At 44.7% G+C, this 17,491-nt stretch overlaps 2 protein-coding genes across 2 annotated transcripts in view; one reads left to right on the top strand and one right to left on the bottom strand.

Annotated features, from left to right (window-relative positions):
- RSPH14 (radial spoke head 14 homolog) overlaps window positions 1-17,491 on the bottom strand; it is a 140,448-nt gene that overhangs the window by 28,808 nt on the left and 94,149 nt on the right. The window lies entirely within an intron of this gene.
- Window positions 1,955-17,491, top strand: part of GNAZ (G protein subunit alpha z) — a 92,410-nt gene continuing 76,873 nt past the window's right edge. The window contains exon 1 of the mRNA XM_072145550.1: window positions 1,955-2,183. The gene's annotated coding sequence lies outside the window, so the exon portion shown is untranslated. The remainder of the gene's footprint in view (window positions 2,184-17,491) is intronic.

The raw sequence follows: 17,491 nt of genomic DNA, 5'->3' as shown, positions 1-17,491 counted from the left end.
CAGGGTCAGTCAGGTGAGTTCCGGGGAGCGATGCTCTGCAGTGATGTATATGCAGGGTCAGTCAGGTGAGTTCGGGGGAGGGATGCACTGCAGTGATGTATATACAGGGTCAATCAGGTGAGTTTCTGGGAGCGATGCTCTGCAGTGTTGTACACACAGGGTCAGTCAGTTCTGGGCAGTGATGTATATACAGGGTCAGTCAGGTGAGTTCGGGGGAGGGATGCTCTGCAGTGATGTGTATACAGGGTCAGTCAGGTGAGTTCCTGGGAGAGATGCTCTGCAGTGATGTGTATACAGGGTCAGTCAGGTGAATTCCTGGGAGAGATGCTAAGCAGTCATATATATACACGATCAGTCAGGTGATTTCCTGGGAGAGATGCACTGCAGTCATATATACAGGGTCATTCAGGTGAGTTCTGGGAGCGACGTTCTGCAGTTATGTATACACAGGGTCAGTCTGGTGAGCTCCTGGGAGGGATGCTCTGCAGTGATGTATATACAGGGTCAGTCAGGTGAATTCCTGGGAGCGATGCTCTGCAGTGTTGTACTCACAGGGTCAGTCAGTTCTCGGCAGTGATGCTCTGCAGAGATGTATATACAACAGGGTCAGTCAGGCGAGTTCCAGGGAGGGACGCTCTGCAGTGATGTATATACAGGGTCAGTCAGGTGAGTTCCGGGGAGCGATGCTCTGCAGTGATGTATATGCAGTGTCAGTCAGGTGAGTTCGGGGGAGGGATGCACTGCAGTGATGTATATACAGGGTCAATCAGGTGAGTTTCTGGGAGCGATGCTCTGCAGTGATGTGTATACAGGGTCAGTCAGGTGAATTCCTGGGAGAGATGCTAAGCAGTCATATATATATACACGATCAGTCAGGTGATTTCCTGGGAGAGATGCACTGCAGTCATATATACAGGGTCATTCAGGTGAGTTCTGGGAGCGACGTTCTGCAGTTATGTATACACAGGGTCAGTCTGGTGAGCTCCTGGGAGGGATGCTCTGCAGTGATGTATATACAGGGTCAGTCAGGTGATTTCCTGGGAGAGATGCACTGCAGTCATATATACAGGGTCATTCAGGTGAGTTCTGGGAGCGACGCTCTGCAGTTATGTATACACAGGGTCAGTCTGGTGAGCTCCTGGGAGGGATGCTCTGCAGTGATGTATATACAGGGTCAGTCAGGTGAATTCCTGGGAGCGATGCTCTGCAGTGTTGTACTCACAGGGTCAGTCAGTTCTCGGCAGTGATGCTCTGCAGAGATGTATATACAACAGGGTCAGTCAGGCGAGTTCCAGGGAGGGACGCTCTGCGGTGATGTATATACAGGGTCAGTCAGGTGAGTTCCGGGGAGCGATGCTCTGCAGTGATGTATATGCAGGGTCAGTCAGGTGAGTTCGGGGGAGGGATGCACTGCAGTGATGTATATACAGGGTCAATCAGGTGAGTTTCTGGGAGCGATGCTCTGCAGTGTTGTACACACAGGGTCAGTCAGTTCTGGGCAGTGATGCTCTGCAGTGATGTATATACAGGGTCAGTCAGGTGAGTTCCGGGGAGAGATGCTCTGCAGTGATGTATACACAGGGTCAGTCAGGTGAGTTCCTGGGAGAGATGGTCTGCAGTGATGTATATACAGAGTCAGTCAGTTCTGGGCAGTGATGTATACACAGGGTCAGTCAGGTGAGTTCCGGGGAGGGATGCTCTGCAGTGATGTATACACAGGGTCAGTCAGGTGAGTTCGGGGGAGGGATGCTCTGCAGTGATGTATATACAGGGTCAGTCAGTAGAGCTCCGGGGAGCGATGCTCTGCAGTGTTGTAGGGTCAGTCAGTTCCGGGCAGTGATGTCCTGCAGGTGCAGTGGAGGAGCCGGTGAGGAGGATAAGCCTCTCCCATCCCGCGCCTTCCCTCCCGCCCTGTGACAGACGTGCGGTCCCCCCCACCTAGCAGTAATGGTCCCGCCCTCCGCCACTCCTCCTCAGGCTGTAGAGCCCGGGCCAGCGGCTGGAAGCCTCCCTCCTGTCGGCCTCTTCCCCCTCCTCCTGTGTCACAGGACACACTGAGCACCCCCTGCCTGCTGGATGACAGGACGCTCCACCATGAAGGGAGAATAGCCCAGGCATTGGAGTGGGGTCGCCCGTCTATGTGCCCCATGCTGGTTGCCCCCCCGAGGAGGAGGCTGCAGTAGGTAAGGGCTGACACATTACCCTTCACTGACCCTTCCCTCATCCCCATCGTTATCCTAGCACAGGGCTGGCTGGGAGATGCATGGCAGCGGAGGTGCAGGGTGCGGCTGTCACTGTCAGAGAGGGCTGCTGTGTGATGGCTGGCTGCTGCCTCCATGTGTGTGGCTGTGCCAGGAGAGGACATTGCCATCAACATGCCTCCCATCTTTTACCCCGTGATGGGGGCACAGGGATGACCTTCTCCCTCCCCGGAGATGCTACATTATAGCGGGATCTGGGAAGTGGGGTGCAGTGCATGTGTCTGCGGCACCCACTACAGCAGATGTGCCCATGTGCTCCTGCCGGGTAACAGCTGTCATACTGAGTGCCTGGGCACTGATTCCTGCAGCAGCCTGTAATGTCAGCCTGACAACACAGGCTGCAGCACACTCCGCTGCTCTACTGCTCACGATTTGCAGTGTGTCAGAGCTGCATGGCCAGCTGCTATATGAAATACTGGATGCCCTGGGTAATGATGGCAACTTCTCCAATAACACTGATGCCTGGTTATTATAATCCTAGTATGGATCCGGCCATGGTTGTGGAAGCAGTTGTGTACATTCTGAGGAGTAGGGAAGGGAATAGAAGCCACTGGATACACCATTTCCATGAAATTCCTTATTCTGTGCCTGTAGGTCTATGTCAAATGCACGTGTCGCCTTGAAAACCACTTCCTGCTGGGTGCTTGTACTACTGTATTTCGGTGTCATCAGATCTGCTGGGTGCTTGTACTATTGCCGTGTGTGATCAGATCTGCTGGGTGCTTGTACTATTGCCGTGTGTGATCAGATCTGCTGTACTATTGCCGTGTGTGATCAGATCTGCTGGGTGCTTGTATTATTGCCGTGTGTGATCAGATCTGCTGTACTATTGTGGTGTGTGATCAGATCTGGTGGGTGCTTGTACTATTGCGGTGTGTGATCAGATCTGCTGTACTATTGTGGTGTGTGATCAGATCTGCTGGGTGCTTGTACTATTGCGGTGTGTGATCAGATCTGGTGGGTGCTTGTACTATTGCCGTGCGTGATCGGATCTGCTGGGTGCTTGTACTATTGCCGTGCGTGATCGGATCTGCTGGGTGCTTGTACTATTGCCGTGCGTGATCGGATCTGCTGGGTGCTTGTACTATTGCCGTGCGTGATCGGATCTGCTGGGTGCTTGTACTATTGCCGTGCGTGATCGGATCTGCTGGGTGCTTGTACTATTGCCGTGCGTGATCGGATCTGCTGGACGCTTGTACTATTGCCGTGCGTGATCGGATCTGCTGGACGCTTGTACTATTGCCGTGCGTGATCGGATCTGCTGGACGCTTGTACTATTGCCGTGCGTGATCGGATCTGCTGGACGCTTGTACTATTGCCGTGCGTGATCGGATCTGCTGGACGCTTGTACTATTGCCGTGCGTGATCGGATCTGCTGGACGCTTGTACTATTGCGGAGCGTGATCGGATCTGCTGGACGCTTGTACTATTGCGGAGCGTGATCGGATCTGCTGGACGCTTGTACTATTGCGGAGCGTGATCGGATCTGCTGGACGCTTGTACTATTGCGGAGCGTGATCGGATCTGCTGGACGCTTGTACTATTGCGGAGCGTGATCGGATCTGCTGGGTGCTTGTACTATTGCGGAGCGTGATCGGATCTGCTGGGTGCTTGTACTATTGCGGAGCGTGATCGGATCTGCTGGGTGCTTGTACTATTGCGGAGCGTGATCGGATCTGCTGGGTGCTTGTACTATTGCGGAGCGTGATCGGATCTGCTGGACGCTTGTACTATTGCGGAGCGTGATCGGATCTGCTGGGTGCTTGTACTATTGCGGAGCGTGATCGGATCTGCTGGACGCTTGTACTATTGCGGAGCGTGATCGGATCTGCTGGACGCTTGTACTATTGCGTAGCGTGATCAGACCTGGGTCATGTACAGAAAAGAATCGTAATGTAATGCTTATGGATCATTTCTAAGATTTAATATAACCCTATAATGTCAAAACCCTAAGGAATGTGGCACTTCTTTACTAGAACATATGGGCTTCTAGAGCCACCCGTATCATATAGATGAGCCACTAAAGCTCTTGTTCAGTCAGAGGCTGCTGGTCCCATCCAATCCTTGTTTACTAATCTGCTGCTGATCATGTGCTGTACAACCATGTGAGACCTATTCCCAACCATCAGCCCCATTGGTCTTGTGCCGGGCAATGCCACTACTGCCAGAGTAGATGCATGGCACATGATGTTTTGACCCATTTCTTTCTCTGTACTTTCTGCCAGAGATGTAAAGTTTTGAGGGATGGTGTTAAGGCCTTGTCCTGGGCTGGGTTATGTGATCACTCCTCTATGAGCCTGACTACAAAGGAAATCGGAAACTATTACCACTGGCACCCATTATCATGCCCATAAACATATCCTGAACAGCATATAAATCTGCAGTGACATTAAACCAGCTTTACATGTCATTCGGGCTTGTTACACACAGTCTGAAAACCCCTATAGATTGTCACATTTTACCATACATAAAATATGACATAGCCATAGAGTGGAACATTGGGGCACATTTACGAAGGGCTGTGCTCAAATTTACTGTCAGACTTTGCATGTTCTTTTAAGTGGAAACTGCTTGCACATGTACGTGACCCTTTTGTGGCGCGACTGCAATAGACTTCATGCAACACAAATTAGTGGGCGTGCCGGGGCTCGGACCGTGCGCCAGATATAACATGCAAAGTCCGACAGCATTGTGTCGCTTGCCTTATGTTAAAGGTGCACCAAAAAAAGTGGAGCACTCTTTCTGAGCTGAGCACCCTGCACACTACACAGGAAAAGTGTATTTAGTTAAGTTTGTTCTGTTGTTAGTAAATGTTCCCCATTGTATCTCACGGAAAATGGTAACAATTTTGTTATATATATGTATGTATGTATGTATGTATGTATGTATGTGTACATATACACATATTCTGTAATCATTACACTGTTGTGCAAATATATTTTGAACAAAAGCAGAACATTCTTCATTGTGTTACTACTGCTCACATGTAGCATTTATTGTAAAATATTTACAATTTTAATCCTAGAAGCAGCAACTTGGTTAAATCATATGATCTTGAATAAATATCTGATCATTGTGTCCCTTACTGCTCAGACCCTCATCAATACAAGAACTAAGTGCCCCATGTGAATGGAGCAATGGTGCACATATATAGGGGGTATGAGTAGTATGCCCACCACTATCCAGAAACGTATGTGCCATTTTTGGGACAAACCCCCAGCCACTCACAAATAGCTCTTAGATTACTTAAATATGAAACAAGTTTTATTGCACACACTGTAATCTTTGCTTGCAAAATAATCATAGACCCAAGTGAAGTTTATGGAACAAACCTGGAAACTGCCAAGCAAACAGCTTTACTGATTCAATAGGGAGAACTAGTTGGCTGCCACAGAGAGGAGCTTCTTTGGAGACAGTTTTGGGGAGAAAGGCTGACCTAAATATTTTAACAGCGTCCTGAATGCTACCAATAGGTGAGAGTCCCTAAGGTGTGACCTCCAGCATTTAGGACACATCTTGTGCTCTTAGTATTGACTCTTTCTTCTTTTCAGTGTGCCACCTTTTCCATGACATCCCCTGTACATCTGATGTATGATCAATACACTTGCCCACTCCAGAATACCATAAGAAGGGCTCCAGATGGTCTCCTGCTGCAGTCCAGGAGATGGCTGTCACTTTTAATGAGGCTGCATGCATTCACAGCTGATCCACTCTGTGTCTTGGATCTGTAGTGTTAGCTGAGAGCCATAAAAGATCATTGGGGTCCATTGTCTGAATCAGACAGCCAGACATTTCAAGTATCAATAAAGCAGCCCATGCCTGGGGATTTTTTTTTTTATTACTGGTGAGTAATATCTGCTCACAGTCTAGTTTTGTTAGATGCTGGCCGCCTTGTGAGATACCACACTAAATGGCTTTTTTTTATCCCAACACTAAAAGAAGTCTTAAAGGGAGTCTACCAGCAGTTGTAACCATACAAAGATACAAACATTGTTAGGTAGCAGCCCTGGAGATCTGTAACCATAACTTTAGGTGTGTTATTAGCTGCAGTAGGACTGTGAAAAATTAATTTATATTTCAGGATTGTATCTGGACTGAGATTATTCCTCTGAGTAAGAACAGTTGGAGGGTTCTGGTTGGATATTAGATACAGTAGAGGGCAGGATCTGGGGAGTAGTTTGAATAACTGATCCCCTGTTTCAGCCAATAGGACATCTATAGGAAGTGGACCAGGATCTAGTCTATAATCTACAGTGAGGACAGTCTTCAAAGGTGTGGAGAGACACGGTGCACGCACCGCACCATGACCGTGCACAGCAGAAGCCTAGATAGCCGTGAGCCAGTAGAAGTTTGTGCTGCTAGCTTACGACCTCTACAGTACAGCCCCACTTAAAAGGGGATAAGCTTCTATACCAAGCACAGCCTTGACTGGGTGTAATGTTTAAAGGAGTATTCCAGGAATCCGCTTAATTCATATACAAATGGGTACTCAAAATATAAGCTTATATGTAATTCGTTGTTATTTAAAATTTTGCTCCCCTTAGCAGACAATGCTGCTGGAGAATTAAAATGCTACTGGCCCTTTAATTGATTTTAGTTGATTTCCTCAGCGTGGACCAGACACAGGACAGAAGATGCCACTGGTCACATGTCCACATCACATGTCCTGCACCTGCCTGGGCAGGTCATGTGATCATCACTGTGTGGCTGTAATTGGTTGGTTGCAGTGCACCCCGCATGGCCAGTGTTATGGTCAGACGTCATCTCAGTGAGGTAATGTGCAGTGATGGCAGTTATACACATCATTACAATGGTAACAGAGCAAGAAAGTCTGTTACTGAGAACTAAAAGATCATGGGACTTGTAGTTTCCAGTGGCGGCCATATTGGTGATAATTTAGAGAAGCCATACATTTTTGAAATCATAAAATCAAACAATTTTAAGCTCCATTTTGTGACTAATGACATTGAGTTTTGTTACAAAAACCCATGATGCTATAAATAAATGAATGAATGTATCAGACGTTCATATTTCCGGAATACCCTTTTAACTGTGAAGCGGAAAGGCTTGCCCAAAAGTGGTAGTCTCTTCTAACAGTTGGTGTTCTTCATTTACTGGCGCTCTATACCTTATCCCATTTTTTTTTTTTTTTTTTTTTTTTTACATGAAGATTACGGTATTTAGTATACATTTGCCAATATTTTATTTTTGTAAGATTCTTTTAGTTAGTTGAGACTACAAATATTTTCCAAGTATGTCATGAATAAAACTCCGGTAATTATTGAAAATCATGAATGGAAAATTCCATTAAACAGAGTAACCAAATAAGGCCTTGTGCACACAAACACGTGCATATCACAGACCACCAGCAGTGGTCCTGTGTGTCATTGGTGTGTGAGGTCCACAATGCTGGGCCCCTAAATCCACTACTACATCCACTTTACAACCATGAAAGAGACGCATTGGGGAACATTTATCACGGCATATACGCCAGTATTGTGGCATACAGAAATCACAATTCTCAGCAGACCGACAGAAATTGTGATTATTTCCCCCTTTATACCTCCATTATGCAAAGTACTTCTACCCGGCAGTAGGGTGGGCTAGCTCAGGGCGGTCCTTCCCATGCCTGTACACTTGCTATAGCCTGCATCCAGGTCTAAACAGGCGCAGGTTATTTTGGAATTCTAGGGCAGGACCGGGTGCAGAACTGTCACTGGCATAGCCCGCCACAGGCCAGAACCTTCTGATGTATCCAACATAGTGGAGGGATGGGATCATACACAATGCACTAGTGTATGATACATTCGCCCCATTGTCACAGTGACAGCAGTAGTGCACTGAGACATGAAGCCCCTCTGTCATATACCAGGGCCAACCACAGGTCACTTAAGGGCATAGTTTATTACAGTTTATCTTAATGACTGAATTCCTTGCCGTTTCCATGATTCCAGACATACACTAAATGTAGTCACTGACTTCCAGTGTCCTCTATACTCCTAAGCAAAGAAATCTAACCAAAGCCAAATTTCCTCTATGGCCAGCCATTATAAAAAGCACATCTACCCCGTGAATTTAGGAATACCTGGAGTCTTGCACTACTCTGCAGTGTTGTCCCCTAGTTCCTTTGCGCACAGCTCACTATGTAAACAGCACATTGCAAACATGACGGTTTGGAGGAGTGGGATAGTAATTGTTGTGTAATTGTTCCCAGTCTCTGGCTTGGACTGGATTCACGGCCAGTTACTGTAGATTATGTAAAAACATTCTCTAGCAGTTGAATAACCTTTGTGTGGTATAATAAAAAACCAGCACAAATGGCCAGCACATAGGTATAATATATCTATAATGTATGTATATAGCATTATACAGCAGCTGCTTATTGCCTTTGTACACCCTGGAGTAAACTAAAATCTGGTGTGGACAACCCTTTAAAAGTGGCCCCCAACAAAACTAGTTGAAAATGGTCTTACTTCTACAAAACCCCAACTTTTATTGCCAGGTTAAGATCGTTGCAAGTCCTTGATTTCCTGCAGCAAAGTAGGAGAGAAGAAGCGAAGCAGATTATATGTAGTGTCTACGGGCTGCATGTTATATAGTGGGAGGAGCTGTTATATCAAGTAAAGATGTTGTAGTTACTCATGGCAACCAATCAGAGCTCAGCTGTGAGAAAATGAAAGCTGAGCTCTGATTGGTTGCCATGAACAACTACAACAGTTTTCTTTATTCTAGAGAAGGAGGGGTTGAGCAAATTAAGATTCGGAAAAGATTCATTATAACTTGTGTTATTCAGTGAATGAATATGGGGAAACAGCCAGTCCTTGGGACAGATTTAGTAATATTTTCTAATACTTAAACCCCAGGGTAGTCTAAGGCTGCGGTCACCAGTTGTGTTTTGTTTGCGTTTAACGCATGCATAAGCCTAATTAGATTGTTGTCAATATTGTGTTTACAAAACACATGTATTAACAACTTGTTAACAAACACGTGTGTCAACATTGCAAGAACGCATGCTTTTTGTAAATGCAATGTTGACAACAATGTACCGTATATACTCGAGTATAAGCCGAGACCCCCAATTTTACCACCAAAAACTGGGAAAAACTATTGACTCGAGTATAAGCCGAGGGTGGGAAATGCATTGGTCACAGACCCTCCCCCAGTATATAGCCAACCAGCCCCCTATACTATACAGCCAGCCCAGCCTGCTCCCAGTAGTATACAGCCTGCTCCCAGTAGTATACAGCCTGCCCTTTGTAGTATACAGCCTGCCCCCAGTGGTATACAGCCCAGCCCCCAGTGGTATACAGTTTGCCCCCAGCATTAAAAAAAATAAACTTATATACTCACCCTCCGGTGGCCCCGATGTGCAGCGCTGCTCCCCCGATGTCCGCGCCGCTTGTCTTCAGGCTTCCGCGCCCGTCTTCTCTCTTCTGCTCTGCGCCGCCATTGCTCTCTCCCGGCCAGCGCCTAGTATGACGCGCCGCTGCTGACGTCATACTAGGTGCCGCCCGGGGGAAAGGCATGGCGGCGCCCAGCAGAAGAAAGAAGACGGGCGCGGAAGACATGCGGCGTGGACATCGGGGGAGCAGCGCTGCACATCGGGGCCACCGGAGGGTGAGTATATACATTTATTATTTTTTTAAGTATTTTTTTTACTAAATATTGACTCGTATATAAGCCGAGGGGACGTTTTTCAGCACATTTTTGTGCTGAAAAACTCGGCTTATACACGAGTATATACGGTAATTAGGCTAATCTCCTCTTCAGCTGTTTAAAAAAGCATGCGTTAAACGCAAACAAAACGCAAGGTGTGACCACAGCCTGATGAGTTTGAAACCTATCATTATACTACCTGTTGGCTTACTTTACACCGAATTTCCATACATACATTAAGTCACATCATTATCAACTATCCACAATGATGAAGATAAACTTAAGGGTAAGGAGGATGTCACACGTGCCGCTTTGTCTGCACTTGCAAACGCAGGCAAAGCCGCACCCACCGATCGTTTCTGCGATCGGAAACGAGCCGACAGTGTTTTGCGTTAATTTAATGTGCTCCAAACTATTTGTTAGACAGTACAGAGTTAGGGTGATACCACACATTGCGTTTCATACCCGTTTTTGGTCCGTTTTTAAGCAGTCCGTCCAAAAATGCATGCGTTTTTTGACCAGTTTTAACTAAGATAATTGGTAAAACCTGTTAAAAACGGATGCTTATTCAAAAAACGCATGCATTTTTTAACAGGCTGCTTGAAAACAGACCAAAAACTGGTTCAAAATGCCACGTGTGGCATCACCCTTAGTGTTAGTGATTTTATGTGGATAAGAGGTGACATGGTGAGAAAGATGAAACGGGTCTCTTAAACACCTGAATATATAGAGCTACAGGTCCAATATGCATCCTGTGGCAGAATACACAACCTGACAATCTCCAGCAGCGCCATAAGGAAGTGGATGGATGGAGTGGCACTGTACTTCAGTCTGCTGCTCCATTTATTTGGAGGAACAAGATCCTTTTTGTATGAATGGTGTGGACCCTGGACCTCCCACACACAGCACACATACACATATCAGCATGTCATCTCTAATACTGTGAATAGAGGAAAAATTTTAATAATTGAGCCACACTTTTATGTGATGCCTTTCAGGTAGAATTTACTAATGTGCCAGGTTCTCCATTGCAAAAGCTAAAGCCTGTCCACAGTCAATGGTCAGGGATGATACATTTACCCTCATAATCTTGCTGATGCTGATCCATCATGGGGGATTTCAGATGCATTTGAAAACATGTGAATGGACCTTAAAGGGGGACACATTTCTGCTAACATTTTCTGGCTGACAATGAATGGTTACAGACCAAGCACTTGGTTCTGATAGGTATAAGCAAATGCCTCAAGAACAAGATTTTTTAATTAATAGCAATACAGAAATTAAAGTAAAACATAAAACAAGATTAGGGATAGTATAGTGTTTCAATGCAATGGATAAATATTGTGGTATCTCCAAATGTGGTCAAGGTCAAATTGTTACGACCCCAAACAGTTTACATCTATACAAACGTGAGGACTTGGGTTAAGAGGTCTCCGGTGAGGCCAGGGATTGGCTGCGGCTGTAACCTTCACTCTCAAGAAAAACTGTCTCACAACAGAACGGTAGCTGCAGGTATTGAAGGTGAGGGGTCAGGTATGTTTACCATTTATTACAACACAATGGGGAATTTAAGTTAGACAATCCCTAATAGTAAGGGACAGAATTTCAGGGTGCGGTCACACGTTTCAGTTACAACTGCATTGCAATCAGGTTTTAGGTGCAGTTTTATTAATTTAGTTAATTTATGAACAAGTGAATTTGATTTTGAAGGGGAAACATTCCACAAATGTCTTTCACCTGTTAAATTAAAAAAACTACAGATGTCAAAATCAAATTCACCCATTCAGTTTATGAATTGACAAATTGACAAAACTGCACCTAAAACCAACTCAAAACTGATTGTGATGCAGTTATAACTCCAATATGTGACCGCACCCTCAGAGAAGCCTAAATGTGGTGATCGACAACAAATGTTAATGATTGGACGTAGTCCGCGGCTTACTAGTAATGGGCTTCATGGGCAGAGGGTTGAGGAGCAGACAGTTGTGGGATAGTTTGGGTGACTGTCATCTTGTTTCCATACATTTGATCTGTTATCCTTTGTCATTTTTCTGTTTTCAAAGCCCCCAATGCCATGATGCCATCTAGTGATCGATATGCTATTCCAGTAGTCAGTGACTCGCACTCATTTCTGCAGAGAGATGCGTCTGACTTGAGAAACTTAATATTTTCAGTACTTCTTCCATTTTTGTGTTATTGCAGCACTGAAGACCAATAGCTCACAGCGGTCTCTTCGGTCTTTTCCAGCACAAAGGGTTAATACTCCCTGCATGTTACAATACGTTGGATAGAAACCTCATTTAGGCCCAGACATTATCTAATTTCCCCCTCCTCCTTCCCAGCCCGCACCACTGAAAATATTTTTGCCAAGAAGATATTTTGAAGATAGTGAAACCTGATGAACAGAAATACTTGAGTGACGCGAGCAGTTCTGATAATATCCTGACACTGCATATTGACTGGTTTAGCTCTTATTCCTTTGATAGGCGACTGATGTCACAACATTTACACCCAGACAGGGTGCTGGGCTTACAGGGCTCTCTGTAGTTATCTTGGTTCCAGGACATGGGTGTCTGCATTGCTTCAGTTTCCACCAGGCACAACAAGCAAGCGCTGACAGGGAAAAACCCAATGTCGTATTCTCACCACATCAGATTCTAAAAAGGTTGTGCCAAGCTTATTCAGATACAATTCATATAGGGCTTTTCCAGGATTTGGAAGGATCAGGAATAAAGGACTGAAGGTTGTCTGATCCATGGAATCCCCCTGATCAGAAGAAGTAGGGTTCTCTGTGTCCCATGTGAATGGAGGTCAGGCATGCCCGCTACTGCTCCAGTCAGTTCTAAGCTTCTCTTCAGCAGTGTCATAGAAACTAATAGAGCAGCAGTACACAAACCCAACCTGCCACTTCATTTATTTGTGCAATATGGACCCTTTTTCTCATGATGGGTAGGATAGCAATTTCAATGATCAGATCCCCTAATATGGATATGGGATAATTTGTACTTACTGGGACACCTCATTAAAGAAGGAATGAGACCACACAGTAGTGTAATATGGGCCCTATAATGACCAATAATAAGTGATCGGTTGGTGTGCAACAGCAAAAAGTGACTTTATCTGCTCACTCCAGTCACCTCTCTGAAGTGCATAGGTCATAAATGGGCTTGGGGCTGTAAAATAGGCTTTAAATAGTCAAATTGGGAGACCTTTACTGCTAGTGAAAATTGTGCTTGTATTAGTCTGAGTATTCAGGCAGAAAGTAAGAAGGTACAGGACTGGATCAATATTTCAGCTTCAGGTAAAACACTAATGGAAGTATATTTTTAGACCTTCTCATATTAAAGTAACAGCCTAGAAGAAAACTAAATAACCCTGGTGGCACCATGTCTATAGGGCCAAGTCGTGATTTTGCTGTGGACCTTGCTGTGGACTTCACTCCACTTGGACTGACTGCAACTTGCTACTTACTGTATGTGAATATTGTTTGGACTAGTTGTATGTTTAATGGAGGTTCACATTGCTCGAGTATGGACAGTAATTCAGACAAGTGTAAGCCAGAGGTAAGCCTGGCACATAACATTAGCAACCAGACCTGTTCCTACGTGCTCATTCAGATGGGTGATTTTGACATTGGTATGCTATCCACAATAAATGTCAGCATGCAGGCCATGGACCTTCACAGAAGTCAATGGAGCCACAAAAAAAATTCACCAATGACATCCGTATGCTTCTGTTTTTTCAAAAATATTACTAGACTGCCAAATGAGCAGGGCAGGAAGTAGATTAGAAACCCAACCATTTTTTTCTCCAGACGTGAAATAAAAGGATGACAAAATAAACCGCTGCACATCAAATATGTACATCAAACATCCACGTTTTTTGCAGACACGCCCGTCTGAGTCCTAGGTGTTACCATCTGCTCAGAGATTTCTGTTACGGTCTGTACATATCGCATCCATGTAGGAAAAGTACTGTATGTTTTCACCTTTCTGGAGATATTTATTTTATGGGCCTTTAAGTAGTATTTTAACTTTAGTTTGATCAAATTTTGTTATTTTTATGTATAAAAAGATATACAGGCGGTCCCCTACTCAAGGACACCCGACTTACAGACAACCCATAGTTACAGACAGACCCCTCTGACCTCTGGTGAAGCTTTCTGAATGCTTTACTATAGTCCCAGATTGCAATAATCAGCTGTAAAGTGTCTGTAATGAAGTTTTTATTGACAATCCTTGGTCCCATTACAGCAAAAAATGTTTAAGCTCCAATTGTCACTGGGGTCAATTTTTTTTTGTCTGGATCTGCAATGATAAAATATACAATTTCGACTTACATACAAATTCAACTTAAGAACAACTATCCGGACCCTATCTTGTACGTAACCTGCCTGTAACTATGCTATTGCTAATGCTGTTTGTCAGTGGGCACGTGGTGATTTTTTTTATCCCCAGAATGAGCATAATGGGGCACATTTACTAACCAGGTCACTCGAGTTCAATGAAAGTGCATTGTCCGTGTATAATGCTGCGTGCGGCGATTTACCAAGATCGTGCGGCAGAAATAATCACTTCCCCGCACTGGTCTGACAGAGTTCACCATCTTTTTTGTGGTGCATTTTTAACACCAGGCGTGTGACACAATTTGAATGCTAAATAAGGCGCTCAGTGTGAACCAGCAGACCGCCCGAGGGCATGCCCCCTAATGTGTGTCACGTGGAAGCCAGTGCAGCTGCGACACAAAAAGGGTCATGTGCGACACAATCCCAGCGCACACACTTATCGAATACCTGTGCAAGCTGTTTTAGCCCCAAAAAAAGGTGCACAGTCTGACAAAAGTGCACAGCACGACCCCAATGGGTCATTTATCCTAGCTTTTCTTTTCTTATTTTGGTCTTTTCTTTTTGGGTGTTTGGGTCTATTCCATAAGATGTTTAAAGTTAGAGAATTTTTTTGCTGCCTCAGGTTTGCCCCAGTTATCTAAATCGGGCAGATGTGCTTGTTTGAGTTGGCGGAATTTCGCAAATAGACACAAAACTGTGCCAGCAAAACCTTGGCGTTAGCACGTTCCTTTCACGGAAGGAGGAAAACGGAGCAAATTGTGCAAAACGAAAGGTGGGAACAGTAAAGTGAATGAACAGATTTAACACAGTATAAAATCTCCTATGATAAATTAGACCAAAAAACGCCTAGTATAAAAGAAACAAGAACCTAGAAATAGCAAAAAAAACTAACTATGATATACACAGTTCATGTACCAAACCCGGACCCACAGAAAGGATTACAGACAATTAAAGGGGGAGTATGGGGCATTCTTTGAGCCAAAGACTGCCATTAGAAGTTTTGGGTCAGGTCCAGGGGGATCCGAACCCGCACTGTTCATTACAAACCCAAACCTAGTGGTTTGGCTTGTTTAACGCTACTCTTAAGCTCCCTAGAGAGTTATGAGCTGCAAGTATAACTCAAGACAGAGAGTTGTGAAGTAGGATACGGAATATTTTAACAAAGTGGTCACATCCAGGTTGGTATTTTTACACATACATAAAAGAAAAGATTTCTAATACATGAACAGAGGGCTGTTCAGTCGGATCAAAGCATTAGTTAAATCTTTGTACTGCCAGCAGCCAGAAGCATTCTGGGTATGTTCGCTGGAGAGATTAGCACACACTTTATTAGCACATACATTATTTTAATGGCATTAACGGTTAATTAACTGTTTCCAGTGGAGCAGTGTCATGCCATTCTGACCACAGGGTCAACTGTGGTTGCCCTTTCCCGTAAGAGTGCAGTAACTACCTAGTTTTAATGCTCTATATTTACAGTATACATTCAGGCTAAAACTCCTTTAGGTTAACTTTACTATTGCCCTATAATTCTGAAATAAAGTTCTGCCCTAATATAACGGTCCTGTCCTAGTGACATAATCCCTTGTTCTATAAGTGGTCCTTCTACACACACCTATCAAGCAAGCAGTACCTGGAAATGGATGTTCTTGCCCATTCCTTTTCTGCATTTAAAGGGAACTGGTTTTCAGATTTTACTCTATTAACTACTACCCCCTTTGGATGGGGTATGAAATCTCCTTTCTGGAATTGTCTCTTTTATATAAAATCTTAAACGGAAGAATTTCCTCCAAAGTTATACAAATCCGCAGAGAATAGTCATATTTTGCCTGAGATGAGTCAAGTTTAGAGGCTGCAAGGAGATTGTCAGTTCATACACCCCTATCTTTGTACCTAGAACCATGCTTTTGGTGTCATATTAAAGATTGCATCAGGCTTGTGGTTCTAAGAGTTACAGAACCAGCAACAAGGGATGCAGGGTCGATGCTGTTTTTTTGCTCAAAGTGCTGTTACTCCCAACTTTAAAGGACACCTGTCATCAGGTCTGTGTCACTAGTCCTGTCACCTCTACCTGTTGGAGCAGCTCACAAGGATCCCATCCCAGCCTTTATCTAGTTATTTCATACATTATTCATTGTAAAATCATCTATTCTTTATCATGTAAATGAGGCTGGTCACATGGTCAGAGGCAGTGATGTCACCCCTGTTACCCCTCCCCTCTCCTCCCCCTGCTCATGTCTGTGTGTAATGTATAGTAAAGCATAGTTAGTGTATCTGCTGACATGCTGCATCCTCCTAATACACATGTGAGAGACACAGACATCAGCTACACATGAATCTGACATGTTCTGCTGTAACATGGCTGCCTGGAGCTGCTGTATCTCTCCTATACACACACACATGCACACACAGGCTGCAGGGGGCGTGGCCACCAGCACCAGGAAGCACATCATTATACAGCCTCACATCATTATACAGGCTGTCAGTCATGCACTGGGGGTGTGGCTGTGCCTCCCACTCATGAATAGAGTGGACAGCTTGAATATGCTAATGCTTCATTGGACATTTCACAGGTCATTTGCATACAGCTTTAGGACCTCATTGCTTAGGTTTACAGGCATGTAGAGGGACAATGAAGGGATAGAGGCAATGCTCTCTAATGGCAGTTTATGAAAATATATTTAGTTTAGGGGGTTATTTTGCATGACGGGTTCTCTTTAACACCACCCAGCTCTGCCTCCTTGTGTCTCTGGTTGCATATCTTATCCACAAAGCAAAACCCTTTCAAACATTTTATTCCATTTAAAATGTATAGGTAGAAATTCTTTCCCTTATCATATATACAAAATTACACAAATGTGAACACCAGCCCAATATCTTGCTTGTTTGTAAAATCACGTATCCCTTTTTAAGTTGCTAACCTAGGGACCACTAACATCCAGTGCAGTCTCATATGCTTATGTCTATCTATCTTGGGTTCACAGGTCATTTTCATCTACTATTGTAGGTACACATCAGTAGGTTTCCTGACTAATACTTGTAATGAAGGGCAGCAGCTTATATCTAGAGGGGGCTGTAACCTCGATACAGACGAGAGCCCATCACAGACACCTTCGTCGGGCAGCATCATATTCCACTTTATACAGTAGGATACATTATCTTGTTCAGCCCTGTTAGAAGCAAGAGGAGAAAACATTGGCAGAAGGCAGGAGGTGCTGCTACAGATGTT

This window comes from Engystomops pustulosus, chromosome 1 (genome assembly GCF_040894005.1).
Source record: "Engystomops pustulosus chromosome 1, aEngPut4.maternal, whole genome shotgun sequence".
In the NCBI taxonomy this organism is placed as follows: Eukaryota; Metazoa; Chordata; class Amphibia; order Anura; family Leptodactylidae; genus Engystomops; species Engystomops pustulosus.
Note: the sequence above shows the minus strand (reverse complement) of the source record. Positions and strands in the feature narration are given on the sequence as shown.